The sequence below is a fragment of the Vombatus ursinus genome, unplaced genomic scaffold, assembly GCF_900497805.2.
Source record: "Vombatus ursinus unplaced genomic scaffold, bare-nosed wombat genome assembly UNPS02014235.1, whole genome shotgun sequence".
NCBI lineage: Eukaryota > Metazoa > Chordata > Mammalia > Diprotodontia > Vombatidae > Vombatus > Vombatus ursinus.
Window position 1 is genome coordinate 351,664 of NW_020954013.1, and position 8,055 is coordinate 359,718.

General features: G+C 35.1%; 1 pseudogene; it reads right to left on the minus strand.

Annotated features, from left to right (window-relative positions):
- Nucleotides 1-3,280: 3,280 nt before the first annotated feature.
- Nucleotides 3,281-4,176, minus strand: LOC114041971 (annotated as a pseudogene).
- Nucleotides 4,177-8,055: the final 3,879 nt, after the last annotated feature.

Here is an 8,055-nt window from a genome sequence, read left to right on the forward strand (position 1 = left end):
CTGGTTTATGTTTTCCTTCTAATCCTGGCAGTATTGGTTCTGTTTGTGCATTTAAAAAAAATCAGGCAATCAGAACTATCCATTTTACTTCATGGGATCCTTTCTAACTCCTGTTTGGGAAAAAAATTCTTCTCTTTTCAGGAAATCTGTCAGTTAAAATTTCCATGCTTCCATAACTTGCTTATGTTATTCATGTCTAAATCATGTCTAAATGTTTAAATTTATGTCTAAATCACATCCCATTCTAATCTTATCCTGCTAGACGGTGTGAGATGTTAGATTATACCTAAATTCTTTCCTAAATCTTGGTAAACTTAGTCCTCAGTGTTCCTCTCATCTACTGGTTTAGTAATCCTATGCCAATGGGAAATAAACTTAGTCTGGTATGAGAAGATCATAGTTTCGTGCTGTTCTTGTGTATTCATTACATATGTTAGTAAATTTTAACCTATTATACCTTTAATATTCTTTTTCTAGAATTTGTCTAAGAATTCAAATCAATCTCACTAGTATGTATGGAGAATTCATTTTTCCTCATTTATGAAGTTTGTGGTAGCCTTTTTCTTCCCCAATCTTAGCGTATCCCTCCCATGTTCCTACACTTTCAAATGTCATTCATAGTAGCTCAACAATCAAAATACTCAGTACAAACAGAGTTTTCAGTGCCTGAGAATGTAATTGTTCTTGCCCAGGTCATATCAATTCAGAATGATCAACTATGTACTCTTATTAAACATTATAACTTATATTGAGTATCAGCTTTCTATTGGTAATTTTTGTTTTGTCATTTTTAGGGAAAAGGTTATTTCCATTTGGAAGGAAAAAATAAGGAATGTAAAACTTGAGCAACTAGATATCCTCAGAATATGAGCTATCATTTTACATTCCAAAAAGCAAAGATCTTTTTTATTTCTTTTTTTAAATTTTTTATTAATTGACTTTAAAATTGAATACTAAAACAGATATACAATCAGAAAAGAAAAAGCAACATATTATAAACTTAAATACTAAAATTTAAATAAAAATAGGAAAAGAAAAAAATTGACATGTGCACAGCAGAAGAGAAGAGAGATTAAAAATATACAGCAAAAAATTTCCATTTCAAGATAGGTTATATAATAAATACAACACATTTTGTCCATACATACATAATACACTTACATACACATACAGATACTTAGATATTTATAATCATACTCATATGTATTCATATGCATCTGTTTTTTTATTTTCATAATACACCATTTTTCACAATATAGTTTAAAAGACATTTTTGTTGTCTTTATCATCACTTACTAGCCTTTGTTCATTTTGAGGTTTGATCTTCCTGAGAGTATTTTTACAGGACAGAATAACATTCAAATATTCATGCTGTTATCATACCTTTTTCCATCATCAGAACATTTATTTTTATAATGTTTTTGTAGATTTCCATGTGATATACATGGATAAATTTAGATCAATTTCATTTATTTTCCTTATATTTTAAAATCGCTCTCTTTGCAACTTTACAGTATGATTTTTCCTGGGAATTTCCCATCTTACTTGGAATTACTCCATCTTCACCATTTATATTTTCTTGGTAATATGTTCTCACAAATAACTAGGATATATGTCAGACTTTCTGGAATTCTTAATCTCCATTGCTGCTTAGAAGAGAATGTCACTTAATCTCATTTCTATCATATCAATGCCAAGTACCAATTCCTTCTTGCTCCTTAAGGAATCCAATTTAGAAAACAACCTATCTTTGATTTTTATCTTCATCATTTGGAAGACAAAATGGCCAAAGGAAGTCATGATGTTCTTATTTGTTCTGCTTTTGGGAGAGAGTTCCAAACATATCTGGTTAATTGAATTATTCCATTACAAGTTCATCATGCCATCATGTGAGGCTTGTGAACTATTTCCCCTAATCCTCATCTCTTACTCTGCTTTCTGACCTGTTCATAATGCCTTCCTTCTCCAAGAAATTTATTGTTAGGAAATCTCATTATCTTGAAAGATTTAATATGCCAAGTATTAACATCCTATCTAAAACTTTTGCTCCTCTGATTGTCTTATCTGATTTAGGGCAGGGCTATGGGGTTCAGATCCTCTTTTAAAGAAAGGGACTCATGTGGGGCAGTGAGATGGTGCAATGGATAAAGCACTGATGCTGGATTCAGGAAGATGAATTCAAATCTGGCCTCAGACACTTGACACTTATGAGCTGTATGACCCTGGGTAAGTCACTCCACCCACCCCATTGCTTCACAAAAAAAAAAAAAGAAAAAGGGACTCAGACCTCCCCATTTCCCAACACTATACTTTTTTTGGGCTTCTGAGGACTTTCTCATCATGCATTTCTTCCCTAGGAAACTCATCATTTGGAATTCTTCTTATCCTTCAAAATTTTGTCTCCTATGAAATCCTAGGTGTCTAAGTTTTAATTATTCTTTGTGGTTTCTCTCTCTGATGTATACCTTAGAGGATACATACACCCAATCCTACCCATTGCCCTTTTTTTTAGTTTAAAGCACCTTTGATTAGATTGCTAAGACACTTAACAAATCTTACTGTCTTTTAATTTTAGTCTATTATTTGTCTGCAGTATCTTTGGGACCACCTCCATCCTGGTTTGGTTCTCAGTTTCCCATGCAATTATATATTATTAGTTCTTTTTACGAGATCATTTTATGAAAAATCCATTAACATCATAGAACATTCAGATGAGTGTTTCATAAACCTATGGACCTATCTGTTAATAAACAGTAAGTGTTATACCATAAAGTTGAAAATAATTATCCCATGTGATCAATGGTGAGTTTCTAGTAGGCAAATTAATTCAGGAGGTTGAATTACCAGGATCACAAGAAGAGCTATATCTAATTAGAGATGGTCAGGGGAAACCACCACAGGTGTTCCCTGACATGGCATGTTGGCAATAAGACTTCAAAAGAAGTCAAAAGAGGTTATAAAAAAGGAATTGGCATCAGGGAAGCCTAAGAAATTTCCCACAATCCCAGCCTAGAAAAGTCAATATTTTTAAGATTCATTGAGTTGCTTTGGGGTGTTTCATGGAACTGCCAATTGTGGGAAGGAGGATAGAGTTGAGAAATCAACCATTTCTTCATGATTCATTGATCTTGCACCTCAGTTTCAGGAATCTGTTGATGATTGCCTTAGATGTTCTTTCATGTTCCATTCAGCTAAAACATTTTGAGTTTCTATGCTTCTAAAGGTCTTCTGTGTGGATCTGTACCATAAGGTAAGGGAGGTGGTGTAACCAGTCTGTCTATCAATGAGCACAGGTCCTGGGAATCTGGTTGTCAGTGCTAATCAGAATAAAAGGGCTGACTGCTGGATACCACAGACACAGATAGGCTGAGGTATGTATCACCCAAGTGTTTGTGCATTTAAAATAGAACATACACAGAACAAATATAGGACTGAATACATTAAACAGAACATAGATGCTCACTAGAAACAAGATAACCTGGGTGGTTCTGGTTTCAGGGGATAGTTTTGTGGAGAGGCTATTACTATGAATATGATTGACAAGCTTATTATGTCTATATAGGAATGAGACCATATGGGCACTAGAAAATGTCATGAGACCCACAAACAAATCATCATAAATGCATCCTATAATTAAAAGTTTAACATGATTTTTATTATTCAAATCTAGAGATCTATACCCAGTGTTGCAACCATATTTACTATCTGTTCTGTTCTTTGGACCATCATGGTATTGAAATAGTATCACACAGAATAATATATTGAAGAGCCATCAAAGAAGAATGTAGGAAATGATGCACTTTGCTGCTCTTATTTTGAGCTGTGGCCATGTGGAGTTGATGGGACTAATAGTGATGTCCTGGAAGACACAGAATAGGCAGGTGCTACTCAAGGAGAGGTTCCAGGTTAATCTCTGTATATATGTTATGATTGTGATCCCAGTCTTGTCCAGGAGACATTTTATCCTCCAAAGCCTTGTTGTAGCAAGTACTCCCATAAAGAGAAGCACCATGGCATTGGAAAAGGTCAAGTGGATGATAATTAGGTTTTTAGATCTTGTTCTTTGAGCAATGAGGAAATTAATGGTATTTAGGAAAGGAGGATACAGTTCCCTAGGAATCCAACTAGAGTTGGTAGCAGGTATATTATCGCCAGAATTTCATCAAAAATCAGCATTCTTCAGCTGCCTTGGGAAGATAATTTGTTGTCAAATTCTATGTAACCTATGAAAAAAAAAAACATGACATTATGCTTGTTACACACTTCGGTTTTCCCATTGTAATTCCATGACCTTGTGGTATTCCGTATGAGAAGCAATAAAGTTTCTCAGATAGTGGGTAGTGACTTACTATCAAACTCCACAATTCCCTTTTCAGCCAAAATTTTTTATCAATCCATCTTGCATAGGCCTGAAGACCTCCAGCAGCAAGGTAGTACAATGGACAAGGTGTTGGCCCTAGTGTCAGGAAGTCATGTTCCAATGTAGCCTCAGACACTAACTAGCTTTGTGATCCTGGGTTTTTCAGTGAATCTGTTTTCCTCAGTTTTCCTCAATTAAAAAACGAGCATGAGAAGGAAATGTAAAACCACTCAAATATCTTTGCCAAGACAACCCCAAGTAGGTTCACAAAAATTTAGACACGACTAATTAACAAAACAAAAACAAGAAAACCTCTAAGTCTACTCTTCCTCACAGTGACCTTCAATTCTACCATCTTACTTTTATCTGCCCTTCATCATTGCAGCTGCTAAACTCTTTTCTTTTTTAATCCCACATGTCAATACCTTTATTCAATTAGTTAAACTCTATTTTATCATCTAATTTGTATCCTTTGCTCATTTGTCCCTCTATGATTCCTACAATCTTGATTTGTTTCTTTTCTTCATGTGTCTCTGAAGAGCTATATAGGAAGTTAGAAAATTTTCCTGAATAAATTCATTACAAAATTGTGTCATTTAGACCCATTTGGAATTGACATTGCACCAAGGAAATTTTCTACTCCTCTCTACCCCAGCTGATATCTCATTCTCTCTAGCTATTCTAAGTAAACTTGGTTTCTCTTCTCATATGTCCCATAACACCAGATCAATTTACCTTCTCACGTAAAAAGCTTGCTTCATAAGTCACTAACTGAATAATTGAGGTCACTCTTGGAATGTTCCCATGTCTCCCCTTCTGTTTATTTCATATCATCCTGATATCTTCCAACATTTTCTTCTTTTTGATTGTAAATGAAGAAATAATGCTTTATCAGAATTCCTTCACCCTATGTCGTGCAGTCTCATCCTTGGCATTCAGATCCCACCTGACAATCTCTACCTTTTTTAAATATTCAGCTGCTTTATAATTTCCTGGCTCATTCTTTGTTCTCTGCAAACATTCTCATGTCTTTCTCTTTCTTCTAATACCCTTATTTGTGTATATGTATATAAGATGATCCATTTGTGTATGTACATATATTATATGTGTGATATAATATGCATGTGTGTACATATATATGATATATTACACATTTGTGTATGTTATATATACAAATAGACATGTATTTATACGACCTTCAGCTAATGGTCCTTGAAATCACAGAACAAGCTAATAAATTGTCTCTAATTGCTAAATGCTAACAGTTTACTTTCTTCCTCCCAACCCACATAGCAAATAGAAATGTGTCATATCAAACACCCAAAAACTAAGTATATTCCAACTGGATTAACAACTCAAACATTAAAATAAAAAATGTTTTAAAAAAGTTGGAAGAACATGAAGCAATATAGTTCTTCTGGTTTTGTAGGTGAAGTGACTTTTGATTTTTCTAGTCAAAAATTTGATGGAATTATTAGAAATAAGGGATTTGATTAACTTTATTAACCAGTATAAACAACAACAAAACCATAATATAATTGTAGGACCTGGTCTCTTTCTTAGTGGTCTCTTCACAAGAGCTTTAGAGGTAACAGGATGGTCCTGGGTATAAAGGTCCGGACTTGGAGTCATGAACATCTGGTTTCAAATCCTGCCATACACATGTATTAGCTATGTGACACTAGGCAAGTCACTTAACAGCTGCCAGCCTCAGCTGCTCTTTTGTAAAATGGGAATGATAATAGCACTTCCCATAATTATTATAATGATAAAATGTCACATTTGTAAAATATTTTTTCAAAATTTAAAGGGCTGTATACATTATTATTATTATTATTACTGTTATTATTCTTCTACTTCTACTACTATGACATATTAAAATTATTAACTTTGTAAGTACTCATATACTCTTTTAATAAAAATGCAAAAACCTTTAGTAACAGATTCCCTGTTTCTTTAGTTATGTAGAGGACATCGTTTATATAAAGCAGAAGAACTTAATAAGATAGCATTTTTAAAACACTGTCAAGAGAAACAGTTATGAATTTAGGACATACTCTATCATAAGGATGCATACTATATATTCAGATTGTGAGATGCATGAGACTAAATAGATGATTCAACACATGGGAAATTCATGTAGCAATCCAAGCCTATAAAGATCTTTTGGTGACATCATTACACTCCTCTCAATGAGTCTACTACCTGCTGCATAGGACATCTATGGCGAACCCATGGTTCTGCTGGAATGAGGCTATGTGACAAGTGCTTGACAAACAGTCTTTGTTAGCACTTTCTTCTCAGTCCTATGGTCAAAGCTTCTCTTTGAGGGCAGAGCTATGTCACACTCTTTCTCGCTAAAATATATCACCTCCCCTTTCTTCCTTCTTTTCACCTCAAAATCCTTGACATCATCCCTAACTCTCTCCTTTTCTCCAATCTTAGACAAATAAGTGTGTTTTCTCTTTACCAAGGCCTGCCTCTCTAAATCTATCTTTGATCAATTTCCTACATGTCTTCCCCTCAGGCTATTTTCCTCTATTTCTTCTCCCCTTTCCACTCAAATGTAGGGCAAAAAGTACTCTTTCTTTCTTTCTTTTTTTTTTAGGCAATCGGGGTTAAGTGACCTGCCCAGGGTCACACAGATAGTGTTAAGTGTTTGATCTGAGGTCACATTTGAACTCAGGTCCTCCTGACTTCAGGGCCAGTGCTCTATCCACTGTGCCACCTAGCTGCCCCAAAAAGCACTCTTTCATTAACAGCTGCCTGAGCTTCCTCTCAGACCTTTGAAATATGGCTTTGGATATCATTCCATTGAAACTCTTCTCTTCAAAATTACCGGTAACCTCTTAAATGCCCAATCTGTTGCTCTCCTGATCCAGTTTGTGACATTTCAGTAGAACATCCTCTACTCTTCTCTCACTCTCTGTCCCTCCCTCTCTGACATTCTCTTTCTCTGTCTCTCTCTCTGTGTCTCTGTCTCTCAGTCTGTCTTTCTCTGTGTCTCTCCTCTCCTATTCACCCCTTGCAGGGTGCTTTCTTGGATGATTAATCTGTAGGTAACAAAGATATTTTTATCTTAATTTTTTTCCTTTCTCCCTCTTTCCATTTGTTAGTTCTCTTTGATACCTGGTTCTCCTTTAATAACAATTTTTCTGCAAACCCTTTCCATCACTGTTTGCACTTTCATTCATTCCCATTGACTCACTGGTTGTGATGAGGATGTTGAAATACTCTTGGATTCACCACTGTTGTTTCTCAGCTCTCCCTCTTTCACCATCTCTCAGTAATTGCTGCTTATTTTCATTTGAGTTAATCCATTATCTATGACACAATCACAATTCTGGTAGTTGCTTTCTACAAACCCAAGAACAGTTTACTTTTCTTCCCCATCTCCACCCCTTTGATGAAGCTATTCACCTCTATACTGTCCTCATCTCTAAAGTTCTGTACCCCTCTGTCTTATGACAAATGTTGCCCTATGAAACCTCAGCCATCATTTACTCCCATCAGCTTCTGCCTTTGATCCTTCACACACTTAACTCAATGATGTTGGTGAAAATCATTGAACTATGTTGACTACTGTAAATCTATGTTGCACATTCTTGACTGAGTCCTCAATGTGGTAAAGCAGATGTTTATATATTGTTAATTGATCCACTGTCCACTCTCCATTGCTACTTTTCCAAATATTT